The sequence below is a fragment of the Trichechus manatus genome, unplaced genomic scaffold (genome assembly GCF_000243295.1).
Source record: "Trichechus manatus latirostris isolate Lorelei unplaced genomic scaffold, TriManLat1.0 scaffold00233, whole genome shotgun sequence".
Classification (NCBI taxonomy): Eukaryota; Metazoa; Chordata; class Mammalia; order Sirenia; family Trichechidae; genus Trichechus; species Trichechus manatus.
This window is the reverse complement of record NW_004444169.1, coordinates 68,895-87,201: the sequence shown is the minus strand read 5'-3', so window position 1 is coordinate 87,201 and position 18,307 is coordinate 68,895. Positions and strand designations below refer to the sequence as shown.

General features: G+C 39.8%; 1 pseudogene; it reads right to left on the bottom strand.

The window, feature by feature from the left end:
- Nucleotides 1–7,314: 7,314 nt before the first annotated feature.
- LOC101342641 (peptidyl-prolyl cis-trans isomerase-like 1 pseudogene) overlaps nt 7,315–18,307 on the bottom strand; it is a 14,386-nt pseudogene continuing 3,393 nt past the window's right edge.

Below are 18,307 nucleotides of genomic sequence, written 5' to 3'. Positions count from 1 at the left end.
ACACCAACCTAGGAAATGAACTCTCAAGGACTACTCAAAACCAAAACATTTACAACAGGGAACCAGAGAGGTTAATCTGCAAATGACAACAACGTCACAACAATAAAAGTAGGAATAAACAGTGTAGGTATAGAACTTTCTAATGGACAGGAAGGCAAGGTGATACCAAGAATAATATTATAATAGAATAATATTCAATATAATAATAATATAATATTCAAACCTAGGACTATAAAGGTAAACTTTAAAGTAACCAAAAGAAAGTTAACAAACCTACTCATCAAAATAAGGAAAAAAAAACATAAAGTCCCAGTAAAAACAAAGCCTATAAAAACAAAAGAAATGAAAAAAAAATCACAAATAAAAGGAATTCAGCAGAGGAGAATAAAAGGAACAAAGAAATCATCAGGACCACAAAAAAAAGCACTACAAAATGACAGCAATAAACTCACACCTATCAATAATTACTCTGAATGTAAATGGCCTAAATGCACCCATAAAGAGACAGAGAGTGACAGAATGGATTAAAAAAACAGGATCCATAAATACACTGTCTACAAGAGACACACCTTAGAAACAAAGACATAAATTTATTAAAAATCAAAGGATAGAAAAAAATATATCAAGCAAACTGCCCACAAAAAAGAGCAGGAGTGGCAATACTAACCTCAGATAAAATAGAGTTTAAAACAAAATCCACCATAAAAGACAAAGAAGGGCACTATATCATGATTAAAGGGACGATCTATCATGAAAACATAACCATAAAAATATTTACACACTCAATCACAGGGCTCCAAAATACATAAAACAAACTTTAACAGCACTGAAAAGAGAAATTGACAGTTCCACTATAATCATAGAAGACTTCAACACACCACTCTCAGTAAAGGACAGAACATCTAGAAAGAAACTCAACAAAGATACAGAAGATCTAAAGGCCACAATCAGCCAAATTGAACTCATAGACATATATAGAGCACTCCATCCAACAGCTGCAAAGTACACATCCTTTTTCAATGCACATGGAATGTTTTCCAGAATAGATCACATCTTAGGCCACAAAGCAACCCTCAACAAAATCCAAACATTAAGATATACAAAGTTATCTTCTCTGATCACAACCCCATCAAAGTAGAAATTAAACAACAGAAGAGCAAGGAAAAAAATCAATTACATGGAAACTAAATAATATTCTGCTTAAAAACCATTGGGTAATAGAAGAAATCAAAGACCAAATAAAAAAATTCCTAGAATCAAATGCAAATGAAAACACATCATACCAAAACCTTTGGGACACAGCAAAGGCAGTGCTCAGAGGTCAATTTATAGCAATAGATGCACACATCAAAAAAGAAGAAAGGGAGAAAATCAGAATATTAGCTACACAACTCGAACAAATAGAAAGAGAAGAGAAAAAGAAGCCTACAGCCACCAGAAAAAGGAAATAATAAAGATCAGAGCAGAAATCAATGAAATAGAGAATAGAAAAACAATAGAAAGAACCAACAAAACCAAAAATTTGTTCTTTGAAAGGATCAACAAAATCGACAAACCACTAGCCAAATTGAGAAAAGAAAAACAGGGGAGGACGCAAATAACCCAATTAAGAAGTGAAATGGGTGACATTACAACAGACCCAACTAAAACAAAAGGATCATAAGAGTATTATGAAAAACTATACTCCAACAAATTTGAAAATCTAGAGGAAATGGATAAATTTCTAGAAACACACTACCTACCAAAACTATCACAAATTGATGTTGAAAATCTGAACAGACCCATAACAAGAGATGAGATTGAAAAGGTAATAAAAAAAACTCCCAACAAAAAAAAAGCCCTGGCCCAGATGGCTTCACTGGAGAATTCTACCGAACATTCAGAGAAGAGCTTACACCAGTAGTACTCAAATTATTTCAGAACATAGAAAAGGAAGAGATACTTCCAAATTCATTCTGTGAAGCCAGCATAACCCTGATACCAAAACCAGGCAAAGACACTACAAAAAAGAAAATTACAGACCAGAATCTCTCATGAATATACATGCAAAAATTCTCAACAAAATTCTAGCCAATAGCATTTAGCATCATATCAAAAAAAAAAATAATACACCACAACCAAGTAGGATTCATACCAGGTATGGAAGGATGGTTCAACATTAGAAAGTCAATCGATGTAATCCACCACATAAATAAAATAAAATAAAATAAAAGAATCACACGATCATCTCAATTGATGCAGAAAAGGTATTCGACAAAGTCCAACACCCATTCCTGATAAAAACGCTGAATAAAATAGGTACAGAAGGGAAATTCATCAACATAATAAAGGGCATCTATACAAAACCAACAGCCAACATCATTCTTAATGGAAAGAGGCTGAAAACATTCCCCTTGATAACAGAAACAAGACAAGGATGTCCTTTATCACCATTCCTACTTAACATTGTGCTGGAAGTCCTAGCAATAAGGCAAGAAAAAGAAATAAAGGGCATCCAAATTGGCAATGAAGAAGTAAAGCTGTCCCTATTTGGAGATGACATGACACCATATATAGAAAAGCCTAAAGACTCCACGAGAAAACTACTGGAACTAATAGAAAGATTCAGCAGAGTAGCAGGATACAAGATAAACATACAAAAATCAGTTGGATTCCTATACACCAATAAAGAGAACGATGAAAAGGAAATCAGGAAAACAATACCATTTATAATAGCCCCTAAAAAAATAAAATACTTAAGAATAAATCTAACCAGGGATGTAAAGGCCCATACAAAGAAAACTGCAAAACACTACTGCAAGAAACCAAAAGAGATCTACATAAATGGAAAAACATACCATGCTTATGGATAGGTAGACTCAACATTGTGAAAATGACAATTCTACCCAAAGCAATTTACAAATACAATGCTATCCCAATCCAAATACCAACAACATTTTTTAAAGAGATGGAAAAACTAATCATTAACTTTATATGGAATGGGAAGAGGCCTCAGATAAGTAAAGCACTATTGAAGAAGAATAAAGTAGGAGGACTCACAGTACCTGACCTCAGAACCTACTATACAGCTATGGTAGTCAAAACAGCCTGGTGCTGGTACAATGACAGATACTTTGACCAGTGGAACAGAATTTGAGAACCCAGATGTAAATCCATCCACCTACAGTCACTTGATGTTTGACAAGGGCCCGAAGTCCATCAAATGAGGAAAAGATAGCCTTTTTAACAAATGGTGCTGGCAAAACTGGATGTCCATCTGCAAAAAAATGAAACAGGACCCATACCTCACACCATACACAAAAACTAATTCAAAATGGATCAAAGACCTAAATATAAAACCGAAAACTTTATAGATCATAGAAGAAAAAATAGGATCAATGTTAAAGACCCTAATACACGGCATTAATAGGATACAAACCATAACCAACAACACACAAACTCCAGAAGATAAGCTAGATAACTGGGATCTTCTAAAAATTAAACACTTAAAATGCTCATCAAAAGACTGCACCAAAAGAGTGAAAAGAGAACCTACAGACTGGGAAAAAAAATTTGACTATTACAAATCTGACAAAAGGTCTAATATCTAAAATCTACAGGAAAACCCAACACCTCTACAACAAAAAGACAAATAATCCAATTTTCAAAAGGGCAAGGAATTGAACAGACACTACACCAAAGAAGACATTCAGGGGGCTAACAGACACATGAAGAAATGCTCGCAATCACTAGCCATTAGAGAAATGCAAATCAAAACCACAGTGAGATACCATCTCACCCTGGCATTACTGGCACAAATCAAAAAAACAAAAACTAACAAATGTTGGAGAGGCTGCAGGGAGATTGGAACTCTAATGCACTGCTGGTTGGAATGCAAAATGATACAACCATTTTTGAAAACGATATGGTGCTTCCTTACAAAGCTAGAAATAGAAATACCATATGATCCAGCAATCCCACTCCTAGGAATATATCCTAGAGAAACAAGAGCCATCACATGAATAGACATATGCACACCCATGTTCACTGCAGCATTGTTCACAATAGCAAAAAGATGAAAACAACCTAGATGCCCATCAACAAATGAATGGATAAACAAACTATGGTACATACACACAATGGAGTACTATGCAACGTTAAAGAACAATGATGAATCTGTGAAGCATCTCATAACATGGATGAAACTGGAGGACGCTATGCTGAGTGAAATAAGTCAATCACAAAAAGACAAACATTGTATGAGACCTCTACTGTAAAAACTCATGAAAAGGTTTACACACAAAAAGAAACAATCTTTTTTTGTTATGAGGGATGGGAGGTTTGGGGGGGAAATACTAAATAGACAATAGATAAGTGGTAACTTTGGTGAAGGGATAACACAGTTTATAAAGAAAACGTTCTACATCCTACCTTGGTGAGTAGCGTCTGGGGTCTTAAAACCCTGTGAGCAGCCATCTATGATACTCCACTGGTCTCACCCCTTTGGGAGCAAGGGAGAATGAAGAAAACAAGATACAAGGAAAAGATTAGTCCAAAGGACTAATGGACCACAACTACCACGGCCTCCACCAGGCTGAGTCCAGTACAACTAGATGGTGCCCGGCTACCACCACTGACTGCTCTGACCAGGATCACAACAAAGCGTCCCTGATAGTGCTGGAGAAAAATGTAGAACAAAATTCTAACTCACAGAAAAAAGACCAGACTTACTGGCCTAACAAAGACTGGAGAAACCCTGAGAGTATGGCCCCCAGACACCCTTTTAGCTCAGTAATGAAGTCACTCCCAAGGTTCACCGTTTAGCCAAAGATTAGACAGCCCCATGAAACAAAACAAGACTAATGGGGCACAACAGTCCAGGGACAAGGACTAGAACGCAGGAGGGGACAGGAAATCTGGTAATAGGGAATCCAAGGTTGAGAATGGACAGTGTTGACATGTCGTGGGGTTGTTAACCATTGTCATAAAACAATATGTGTACTAACTGTTTAATGAGAAACTACTTGTTCTGTAAACCTTTATCTAAAGTACAATTTAAACAAACCCCAAAAAAAAAAAAAAAAAACCCACTGGCAGCAACAACAACAACAACAAAACCCAACGAAACAGAAAATAACAAATGTTGGAGAGGCTGCAGGGAGATTGAACTCCTATGCAATGCTAGTGGGAATGCAAAATGATATAACCATTTCAGAAAATGATATGGCACTTCCTTAGAAAGCTAGAAATAGAAATATCATATGATCCAGCAATCCTACTCCTAGGAATATACCCTAGAGAAACAAGAGCCGTCACACGAATAGACATATGCATACCTATGTTCATCGCAGCATTGTTCACAATAGCAAAAACATGGAAACCACCTAGATGCATCAACAGATGAATGGTTAAACAAACTATGGTACATACACACGATGGAGTACTACTCAATTATAAAGAACAATGATGAATCTTTGAAGCATCTCACAACATGGATGAATGGAGGGCATTATGCTGAGTGAAATAAGTCAATCACGAAAGGACAAATATTGTATGAGACCACTACTATAAAAACTTATGAAAAGGTTTACACACAAAAGAAACAATTTTTGATTGTTACAAGGGAGCCGGAGAGGTGGAGGTGGAAAAACACTAAATAGACAATAGATAAGCGATAACTTTGGTGAAGGGTAAGACAGTACACAATACTGGGGAAGCCAGCACAACTTGTTCAGGGTAAGGTCATGGAAGCTCCATGGACAAATCCAAACTCCCTGAGGGAGCGAATTAATGGGCTGAGGGCTGTGGGTACCATGGTCTCAGGGAACATCTATCTCAATTGGCATAACATGGTTTATAAAGAAAATGTTCTACATTCTACTTTGGTGAGTAGCGTCTGAAGTCTTAAAAGCCTGTGAGTGGCCATCTAAGATACTCCATTGGTATCACCCCTTCAGGAGCAAGGGAAAATGAAGAAAACTAAAGACACAAGGGAAAGAAAAGTCCAAAGGACTAATAGACCACAACCAGACTGAGTTCAGTACAACTAGATGGTGCCCGGCTGCCACCACTGATTGCTCTGACAGGGTCACAATAGAGGGTCCTGGACAGAGCTGGAGAAAAATGTAGAACAAAATTCTAACTCAAAAAAAGCCCAGACTTACTGGCCTGACAGAGTGTGGAGAAACCGCTAGAGTATGGCCCCCAGACACCCTTTCAGCTCAGTAATGAAGTCACTCCTGAGATTCACCTTTTAGCCGAAGATTAGACAGGCCCATAGGACAAAACGAAACTAAAGGAGCACACCAGCCCGGGGGCAAGGACTAGAAGGCAGGAGGGGACAGGAAAGCTGGTAATAGGGAACCCATGGTCCAGAAGGGAGAGTATTGACATGTCATGGGGTTGTTAACCAATGTAATAAAACAATATGTGTACCAACAGTTTAACGAGAAGTTAGTTTGTTCTGTAAACCGTCATCTAAAGTACAATAAAAACAAAACAAAACTTAAGTGGTGCCTTTCTCTTGCATGAGAATATTGCTTTTTAAGGAGAAGTCAGTCTGTCCTACTGCTCACTACAAATTTCTATTCCTCCCTGGGGAAAACATGGTCAAGTGCTTCTGCTTCTTTTTAATAAATTCTTTTGATTATTACACATTATCATCCCCCACTTGATACCTTCTTAGGAACTTGATTGTTGGATGCATTTTCCATTTGGCAAAAATTCAATGTGGCTTTGTGTGGGGTGTCTAAGTGTTAAAAACAGCAGTGTTGATGCTCTGGTTTTCAGGGAAAATATATAGAGAGATGCATACCCTTCCTGGAAGAACAAATGTAGGAGATTGAAATAGGGTGTGCACAGAGTTAAAAAGGCTGACAGACACTACTTGGTTTTGAATTCAGTGGCTGTCAGCCACTGAAGACTGCAGTGTAGGCCAGAATATCCATCTCCCCAGGAAGAAGTCTGGTTAGACACTGTGGACTGACAGAGATTTTGCTTCATCACTTTGTTCCAAGTGTATAACAGAAGACACACACAAGGAGGAGCAATAGGGATCATTTGCAGTGGATGTAACCTGTGCCTCAACATGTATGGGCATTTCTGCAAATGTTCTGACAACCTCGGCACGGGGGAAAAAGAAGCATCCTGTTAAAGTATAAAATGCATTTCCATCTCTAACTCACTCAAGACCCCAGGCTTCCTTAACTCCGTGATTTGCAAGGCCAAAATGAAGTTTACAGTTATATGTCATTCTAGGTCTAGGTCTGGAAGCTGGTTCCCTGGGGCCATCTCAGAGTACCCAAAGATCTGGGTGTGCCCAGAAAGGCAGCAAGTCTACCCAGAAGGGTATGCCTTGATGATCTTCACATCATCCACAGGGCAGTCCTGAGAGTTTGTTTCCACTATTCCCACTCGATTCACCATTCCTATGCAGCGGCACACCCAGCCAAAAATGGTATGTTTGCCATCGAGCTACTGGGTGGGAGCAAGTCACAAAGAACTGGCTGCTGTTGGTGTCTGGCCCTGCATTGGCCACTGCGAGAATTCCAGCCCCTGTGAATTTCAAGTCTGGATGAAGTTCTTCTTCAAAGTGCTTGCTGAAGATAGATGCGTCACCTCGACCTGTCCCTGTTGGGTCACCTCCCTGGATAATGAAGTCTGATGATCCTGTGGAATTTGGTGCCATTGTAACGATCTCGACAAAGCAACTCAGCAAAGTTCTTACAGGTCTTCGGAGCATGCTTCCGGTACACCGCCAGCACAGTGATTCCCATGCTGGTCTCCAAGTACACATTGGGCTACTGCCAGGAGTCTGGGGGGATCGCCCGCCATAGCGAAACTAGTGGGAACCTTCTCCAGCAATTGCTATTTCTGGCGTCGATTCACTCTTTGCCTAGGATTTTAGCGATTTTATTGATCTTGTAATGAGATCAACTTCTGGTTTTATCGATTTTCTGTATTTTCACCTTTTTTTGTTTTATTGAATTCTGCTCTTATTTTATCCTTCTTCTGCATACCTTGGGTTTTTATTTGGTCTTCTTTCTAGTTTATTTTATCAGAAGCTGAAGTCTTTGAGATCTTTCTATTTTTACAAAATAGGCATTTTAATGCTATAAAATTTCCTACAAGCACTGCTTTAGTTTCATCCCACAAATATTGATATTGCTCTTTTTCATTTTTCTTAAGTTCAAAATTATTTCTAATTTCACTTCTTTTTTGACACAATAGTTATTTAGAAGTGTGGTATTTTGTTTCCAAATGTTTGCATATTTCCAAATACCCTTTTAAATTTACTTCTAATTTAATTCCACTGTATTGAGATAAAATGCTTTGTATGATGTAAATCTTTTAAGTTTATGGAGACTCATTTTATGGTTCAGAATATGGTTGTATTAGTTTCGGAGGGCTGTTATAACGAATTGTTGCAAGCTTGGTGGCTAAAACAAAAAATAAAACTTATTCTCTAACAATTTTGGAGGCCAGAAGTCTGAAATCAAGGTGTCAGCAAGGTTGGTTCCTTCTGGAGCCTCTGAGAGAGAATCCATTACGTGCCTCTTTCCTAGCTTCTGGTGGCTGCCGGCAATCTCTGGTGTTCTTTGGCTTGTAGACACACCACTCCTATCTCTACCTCTCTCTTCACACCACCTTCCCCTGTGTCTTTGTGTCTCAAATCTCCTTTTGCCTTTCTCTTATAGAGACACCTGTCATTGGAATTAGGGCCTACCCTAAATCCAGAATGATCCCATTTCAAGATATTTAACTTAATTACATCTGCAAAGACCCTTGTGATGGTTAAGATTGTGTGTCAACTTGGCTGGGCCATGATTCTCAGTGTTTTGGTAGTCGTATAATGTTGTGATCACTTCCCTGTTGAGATCTGATATGTGATTACCCCCATGATGGCATCTGCTGTGAGTAGCCAATCGGTTGAAAGGGAGTTTCCTTGGGCGTGTGGCCTGCATCTGAATATAAGCGGACGTTCTGTCTTTTGCCCGCTCTGGATCCTGCAGCTGGTTCCTGTTCATCTGACCTCCTGTTCTTGGGACTTGAGCTAGCAGCTTACCTGTGGTCTTGCCTGCCAATCTTGGGATTCGTTGATCTTCATAGCCTGTGAGCAAGAGCCATGCTCTCTGATGTGCCAATCTTGGGTTCCCCGGCCCCTGTGGCTATGTGAATCAGGAGAAGCCTCCATCCTGATCCACGGACTTGGGACATTCCAGCCTCTACAACTGTGTAAGCCATTTCCTTGATATAAATCTCTCTAAATATTTATTTATATGCTTTACTGGTTTTGCTTCTCTAGAGAACCCAGCCTAAGACAACCCTTTTTCCAAGTAAGGTCACATTCACAGGTTCTGGGTGTTAGAACTTGGACATAAATTTTTTGGAGCCACTTCAACCAACTACAATGGTCTATCTTGGTAAATGTTCCGTGTGCAATAGAAAAGAATATATATTCTTCTGCTGTTGGGTGGCATGTTCTATAAATGCCAGTTAGGTAAGTTTGGTTGATAGTGTTGCTAAAATCTTTTATATTCTTATTTTTTTTTCTGTCTACTCGTCCTATTGATCACCGAGAAAGACATCTTAAATTCTTCAACTCTGAATTTTTCTACTTCTCCTTTCAGATCTATAAGTTTTTGCTTAATATATATTCAAGCTCTGTTATTAGTTGCATAAATATGCAGAATTGTTATGCCCTCCTGATGAATTATTATTTATCTTATGATAATATTATAAAATAGCCTTCTGTATCCCTGGGAACATTCTTTGCTCTGAATTCTACTTTGATATTAATACAACCACTGCAACTTTTAATACAACCACCGCAACTTTCTTTTTATTAGTGTTTGCTTGGTATATTTTTACCATCTTTTTACTTTTTTTTCTTCAGAAAAAACTTTGTTGAGGTACAATTTACATATGCACTCATTTCAGATGTAGTTTGATGAGTTTGACTAACATATACATCTATGTAGACACCATCACAAGATATAAAACATTTCCATCACCACAAAAAGTTCCTTCAATTATTTTTTTTTGAATAACAGCTTTACTGAGGTAGAATTCACCCTTTAAAAATGTTTATTTTTGTAAAAAATATATATAACAAAAATTTTGCCATTTTAAGTGTACAATTTAGTGACATTAATTACATTCACCATGTTGTGCAACCATCACCACTATCCATTTCCAAAAGTTTTCATCACCCCAAAGAGAAATGCAATACCCCTTAAGCAATAACTCCTCATTCCTCCATCTCCCTCAGCCCCTGGTAACTACCAATAAACTTTTGCCTCTACACATTTGCCTATTATATATATTCCATATAAGTGGGATCATATAATATTCATCCTTTTGTGTCTGATTTATTCAACTCAGCATAATGTTTTCAAGGTTCTTCCATGTCCATACATGTATCAGAACTCCATTTCTCTTTATGGCTGAATAATGTTCTATTGTGTGTATATGCCACATTTTGTTCATTCATTCATCTCTTGATGGACACTTGGGTTGTTTCCATCTTTTGGATATTGTGAATAATGCTGCCATGAACACTGGTGTACAAGTATTTGTTTAAGTCCCTGCTTTCAATTCTTTTGGGTATATTCTTAGGAGTGGAATTGCTGGGTCATATGGTAATTCTAAGTTTAACTTTTTGAGGAACCACCAAACTGGTTTCCACAACAGCTGCACTGTTTTACATTCCCACCAGCAATGCACGAGGGTTCCAATTTCTCCACGTTTGCCAACACTTGTTATTTTCTATTTTTCTGATAATAGCCACTTCAGTACACGTGAAGTGCTGTCTCATTGTGGTTTTGACTTGCATCTCCCTAAGGACTGAGGATATTGAGCAGCTTTTCATGTGCTTGCTGGCTATTTACATACTTTCTTCAGAGAAATATCTGTTCAAGTCATTGGCCCATTTTTTAATTGGGTTGTCTTTTTGTTGTTGAATTATAGGAGTTCTTTATATTTTTTCAGTCTTAAACCCTTATAAAATATATGGTCACCAGATATTTTATCCCATTCTCTAGGTTGTCTCTTTACTTTCTTGATAAAGTCCTTTGATACACAAGTTTTTAATTTTGATTAAGTCCAATTTATCTATTTTATCTTTTGTTGCTTGTGCTTTTGGTGTCATATCACAAGTTACCCTTTAAAGTGTACAGCTCAATGGTTTTTAGTATATTCACATTTAGTATATTGTGCAACAATCACCACAATTTTAGAACATTTTCATCATCCCCTCAAGTACCTCATACACATGAGCAGTCACTCCTCTTCCCCCTCCACCCCAATGTTAAGCAACTACTAATCTACTATCTGTCCGTATAAATGTGCCTATTCTGGAAATTTCATATAAATGGATTCATACAATATGTGATCTTTTATGATTGGCTTCTTTCACTCAGGATAATGTTTACCAACATTGATCCATGTTGTAGCATGTATTAGTACTTTTTTTCTTTTTATTGCCAAATAATATTCCATTGTATGAATATACCACATTTTATTTATGCATTCATCAGTTGATAGACATTTAGCTTGTTTCCACTTTTTGGCTATTATGAATAAGACTGCTATGAACACTCATATACAAATTTTTGTGTGGACATGTTTTTATCTCTCTTGGGTATATACCTAGGAGTAGAATTGCCTGGGTCATATGGTGACTCATGTTTAACCCTTTGAGAAATTGCCAGACTGTCAAGCAGCGGCACCATTTGACATTCCTATTGGTAGGGTATGAGGGTTCCAACTTCTCTAGATCCTTGCCAACGCTTGTCTTTTAGAAGTGTGTTATTTTGGATTATACTGTTTTTTGTTTGTTTTAATTACAGTCATCCTAGTGGGTGTGAAATGGCAATTCATGTGGTTTTTATTTGCATTTTTCCTGATGGTTAATAGTACTGAGCATTTTTTCATGTGCTTATTGGCCATTTGTATATATCCTTTGCCCATTTTTAAATTGAGATATTTGTCTTTTTATTATTGAGTTGTAGGAGTGCTTTCTATAATATAGATACAAATCCCTTATCAGGTATATGATTTCCAATAATTTTCAACTGTTCAAGGGGTTCTGTTTTCACTTTCTTGATGGTGTCCTTTGCAGCATAAAGTTTTTAATTTTGATGAAGTCCAATTTATTTTTTCTTTTGTTACTTGTGCTTTTCTTGTCATATTTAAGGAACCATTACCTAATCCACTGTTATGAAGTTTTATGCTTGTTTTCTTCTAAGGGGTTTATAGTCTTTGTTTTTAATTTATATATTTGATCCATTTTGAGTTAATTTTTTCAATTTTAGGATCAGCTTGTCAATTTATGCAAAAAAGGCAGAATTTTGAGTGAAAGTGAATCTGTACAATCAATTTGGGGAGTGTAGCCATCTTAACACTATTAAGTCTTCTGATACATGAACATTAGATGTGTTTCTATTTATTCAGATCTTTTAATTTTTTTCAATGTTGTTTTGCAGTTTTCAGTGTATGGTCTTACATTTCTTTTATTAAATATATTCTTAAGTATTTTATTAATTTTGATTCTATTGCAAATAGAATTGTTCCTTTAATTTCATTTTAAGTTGTTCTTTTCTAGTGTATAGAAATACAGTTGATTTATATATATTGATCTTTCATCCTGTGAATTCATTGAACTCGTTTCTAAGCTCTAATAGTTTTTTAGTGGCTTTCTTAGGACTTTCTATACACAAGAACATGTCATGTGCAAATATAGTTTTACTTCTTTCTTTCTAATCTGGATGCCTTTTCTTTTTTTTCTTGTCTAATTACCCTGGCTAGAACCTCAATTGGTTTAGCTTGTTGCTCTCATAGAGCTAACAGCCTCCTTTTAATTGCTTACTGGCAAAATCACTATTGTTTTTGACAGCACTTTTAGGCTTGAAGTTTCCCACACTCTGTTTTAAATAAAGTCAGTTCCTTTGGGGAAAACTTTGGAGCTCTCTTTTCTTATGGACTGCCTCTCTCTCTGGGCAAAATCTCTGAGTCACTGCTCTAGGCGCTGCGTGGGGGTGTTACTTTCTGCTATTCTTAACTGGACCCTTCCTCCAGAAGCAAGCTAGGGAAAAGGCGATCCATGGATAATTGGGGCCCATTATTTGCAAAAAATACGGTATATATGGTGTCCCCCCAACATGTATGTCAACTTGGCTAGGCCATGATTCCCAGTATTGTGTCATTGTCCACCATTTTGTCATCTAATGTGATTTTCCTATGTGTTATAGATCCTACCTCTATGATGTTAATGAGGTGGGATTAGCAGCAGTTATGTTAATGAGGCAGGACTCAATCTACAAGATTAGGTTGTGTCTTAAGTCAATCTCTTTTGAAATATAAAAGAGAGAAGCGAGCAGAGAGACATGGGCAGAGAGACCTCATACCACCAAGAAAGTAGTGCCAGGAGCCAAGTGCATCCTTTGGACCTGGGGTCTCTGCACTGAGAAGCTCCTTGACCAGGGGAAGATTGATGACAAGGACCTTCCTCCAGAGCTGATGGAGGGAGAAAACCTTCCCCTGGAGCTGGCACCCTGAATTGAATTCGGACTTCTAGCCTCCTAGACTGTGAGAGAATAAATTTCTGTTTGTTAAAGCCATCCACTTGTGGTATTTCTGTTACAGTAGCACTAGGTAACTAAGACATATGTGTATGTATGAGAGAGAGAGAGAGGCAGAGAGGGAGAGAGGCAGATCACACCCCCAAAGAAACTCCCCTTTCAACTGATTGATCATATCAAATCATATCATGGTAAGTGATTACATTATTTTACATTACATTACATTACAGAACAGCAACTAGTCCAGTATCTGCCAAACTACTGAGAATCATAGCCTAGCCAAGTTCACACATAAAAGTAACCATCACAAGGGCACATGGCATGCGGGCACCATTTAAAGAGCATTGGAAACTAGAGGCCGAATAGGATGTTGTTTTAGGTCAGGGGCCTAGAGTCAGAATGTGCAGTGTGTGAATCCATGCTTTGCCATGGACTAGTGGTGAGATCCTGGGCAAGTTGTCTAACTCCTTGGTATCTCAGTTTCCTCATCCACTGGGTGAATATGGGCTGTTGCAGCTACTCAAAGGGGAGAGTGCCAGCAAGGAGGTGTGAAGAGTCAGTTGGGTCCAAGGGCAGAGGGTCCCTAGAATCATCATACTCTACCCAGCAGTGCAGAGATAGGTGTGTGCTGCACAGGTCAGCCTTGGACTTGGCCCTGCAGGTGGCTCAGAAGTCCCAGGAAGATAGGACTCATAGATGGATTCTCCAGCCCAGAGGATAAGCAGAGGGAGGAGTGGCTCACTGAGACTGAGAATTCTCCTAATATCTAGTCTTTCCACAGCATGACCTGGGGAGGACATCTTTTTCAGGGACTGTGAAGATGGGGTCTTTGCTCAGCTTTGGCTGCTTTTATGACCTCAGCGGCTACTGAGGTCACTGATACTACTATGGAGTAAGCACAGTTAGGGGTTATGGGCAGGAACTCTGGGGCCAGACAGACCTAGGCGTGAGTGTTGGCATTTCCTCTCTTTGTTCTGGTGACCTTGAGTAAGTTAGTACATCAGTTTACTCATCTGTAAAATGATGATAGTAATAATAACCACATCTCAGGGACGTTTATGAGTATTAAAGGAGTTTAAGTGATGATTAAAATGAGCATTTCTGGTAACAATAATAATGACACAAACGATAATAATACTTGCTATTGTTTATTTTACATTTGTTATGTGCCAGGGCCTGTGAAGGCTCTTACTGGGATCATCTCATTTACTCTTCACTACAACCTGTATGAATGGTTAAGAGCTCGACTGCTAACCAAAAGGTCAGCAGTTTGAATTCACCAGCTGCTCCTTGGAAACTATACGAGGCAGTTCTACTCTGTCCTATCGGGTCGCTGAGTCGGAATCAACTAGATGGCACGTAACAACAATAACTTATGAGGATTTACATTATCTCACAGTAGGGAAGACTGGGGTGCAGAGAAGGTAAGGGAATGGTCCCCAGTCACACAGCTGATATGGAGAGGAGAATCTAGATTCACATTCAGGGAAACAGCAGAACCCAAGCTCTTGATCACTGCCTGGGTTGGGGGTGGATATGACATGGAGGGGTCCACCCCTGAGGGGGTTTGGTAGGGCTGAAAACTGAGGAAGCAGAGTGGGCTGCTGTAGGCAGCACTGGCAAGACACAACAGGTGGAGGAAAAGGGTGAGAGGGCAATGACTGTGCCTTCCAGATGGTGGGGATCTGACTGTCTATTCTATCCAGGAGCCCAGGATCAGACAAGAAAGAGGCTCAGGGGGTGGGCATCACAAGGTACATTACTGGCTGAGAACAGGGACCCCTCTGCAGGTCTGGGTATTAGTTCATTTACTCATTCATTCACTCAGTCATTCAAAAGACATTTCCTGATCTCCTGCTCTCTTCTGAAAGAGCTCCAGAAGGGTCTCAGAAAAACCTGCCTGAGACCGGAGCGGCCAGATCCATTGTTCTATATGGCTTACACACAGCTGGACTGAACCATAATTTTTCGTTAATGTTTCTATCATTTAAAAAAACAGGAGATCACAAGAACCGAGATTTCCAGCTTCTCAGGGAAAATCACAAACCCTAGCCATGTGGAGATCTCATTCCTGCACAAGGACAGTAGGTGAGAGCTGCACCATGGATGCCCCCTCAGACAGGGTGTGGGTCTGGAGTCTGCACCAACCCCATCGCTTCTATTAATACCCACTCCAGAAGCTGATTGGCAAGAAACATTTATCTTCTCCATTGTGTTGCTTTTCTTTATCTTGAGATGAGCTGAGTTCTCTTACGTACATTACTTCTCTGGCCCCTGGCTTATTTAAGTTTAAGAACCCTATTCCTGGACATCCTCCAGATATCCTCCCTCACACACAAATACTCTGTTACGCAGATATTGTTTTCATCACATGACTTTCCATTATGAAGAGTTACTCAAATACGTGAATACGGACTGGTGTAAAAGAGTCCATCAGTAAATTAGCACATGGACTATACAGGCCATCTCCTTCCCCTCAATCTTTCCTTTCCCAGGTTACTGGTGGTATTAGTTCTGTGTTTCCTTGTTTTCTTTCAAACATTTTTCTCTGCATTTAACTCCCCCCGCCCCCGACATACACCAGGTCCCACTATGACCTTCTTCCACTTGCTCCCCTGCCCCTACGTTAACAGCATGTCCTGAAGAAGATCCCTCTGCTCAGTGCAGACTGTTTCCCTCATTCTATTTAGAGCTAGTGGGTGCTCCATGGTATGACATTAACCCCCTATCATTCATTTGCCAACCAATGGTCATAGATATTATTCGACATTTAGAGGTTTTTCCTGATTCTTTGCTACCACCTTCTTTGTGCACACAGCCCCATACATTCTTTTAAGTGGAATTGCTGGGTCAAAGAGTTCAGTCACGGAACAATTATCCAGTGAGTGCCTACTGTTTGCGGGGCACTGGTGAGACGAAGAAAACTAGATAGACAAACGTCCCTGCCCTTATTGACCTGGTATTCCAAGGATGTCTCCATTTTTTTTCATTTTGATAGATGTTGCCTTGCTGCTGTCCATCAGTGGTGCTTGTTTACTGGCATACTCACATCACTCTTGTGGCAGGGGCTCTGTGGCAGTGACTGGATGCTTAGACCTTTACTCTTTTCAAGATCTTCAGAGTCTGGTGATAAGACTGTTCATCTGGGTGCGTTGGGAGGTGGTGGAGGGAGGGAGACAGGGAAGGGCCATGTTATAGACTGAATTGTGTCCCCCCAAAATACGTACTGTAAATCCTAACCTCTACACCTGTGGATGTAATCTCATTTGGGAATACGGTTTTCTTTGTTATATTAATGAGGCCATATCAGTGTAGGATGTATTTTAAACCAATCACTTTTGAGATATAAAAGAGCAGATTAAGCCCAGAAGAAAGCAGGCACAGGTGGAAGACCCACACTATCTGAAGACAATGGAGGCAGACCCAGGAACTCCAAGGATTGTTGGGCAGAGAAGCTGAGACAAGGATTTTCCCCCAGGGCAGACACTGACAGAGCCTTCCCCTAGAGCTGGTGCTCTGAATTCAGACTTCTAGCCTCCCAAACTGTGAGACTATAAATATTTGTTTGTTAAAGCCACCCACTTGTGGTATTTCTGTTATAGCAACACCGAGAAACTTAGACAGGCAGTTCACTAGTAATATGGTGGAGAGAGATGGGAATAAAAGAGTCCACTTAGTAGTGTTGGAGGGAGGATGAGGATGGACTAATTCTGTGGTTCTGAAACTCTGGTTCCTGGATCAGCAGCATTAGCATCATCTGGTAACTTGTTAGAAGTGTAAATTCTTGGGCCCCACCCCAGACCCACTGAATCAGAAACTGTGGGGGTGGGGCTCAGCAATTGTTTTAACAAGTTTTCCAGGTGTTTCTGATGCATGGTCAAGTTTGAGAACCACGAGAATAATCCACAGGCCATACGTATGAAAAGACCCTCCTGGGTCTCACCTTCAGGTAGTGTGAAGAGATGAGGTGTTTAGGATGGAATCATCCTTTCTGGAACACATCACTGCAGGGAGAAAAGCAGAGATGGAACACTCCACTGTGGGAGGTGTCTCTTTTGAAACAACTCATTGTGTGTGTGGAGGGACAATAAAGTCTGCCCCACATCAGTGTGGGGATCATCCACAGCCCTTGATGGAAGTCTTGACCACCTCAACCCCCAAGCCCATCCTCCTGGTTTCCATCCGACCCCAGGTGGACACCCATTCTTGGGCTTCCCAAAAGCCCTTTCTCATCCCATCTTTGGCCACGTTGTCCCAGTTCAACAGATTTGAATAAACAAGGAGCCTGCAAAGGGGCAGTTGATTGGCTCCGGGACAAGGAGGGCGAGGAATCAGGGACCACTTTGGGCGGTTACTGGCTCTGGCTTCCAAGGTACAGAGGAGTTCCAAATGGACCCTAGAAGCCCCGTTCCTGTGCTTGGCCCAGGCTTGGGGGACTGGAGAACGAGCTGAATCCAGTCTCTGAGGCTTGATTTGCTCTCTAGTCAACAGAGCTGAAGATGCCTTCCCAGTCAGTGGCAGGGCTTAGTGAGATCACTCGCTAGGAGTCAGCTGGCCTGGGTGTGCGGGGCTCTAAGTTTTGATCTATCTGATTTGCAGTGTCCTACAGGGTCGCTGGAGCCCTGGTGGTGCAGTAGTTAAGAGCTCAGGCTGCTAACCAAAAGGTTGGCAGTTTTAATCCACCGGCTGCTCCCTGGAAAGCCTATGGGCAGTTCTACTCTGTCTTATAGGGTCGCTATCAGTCAGAA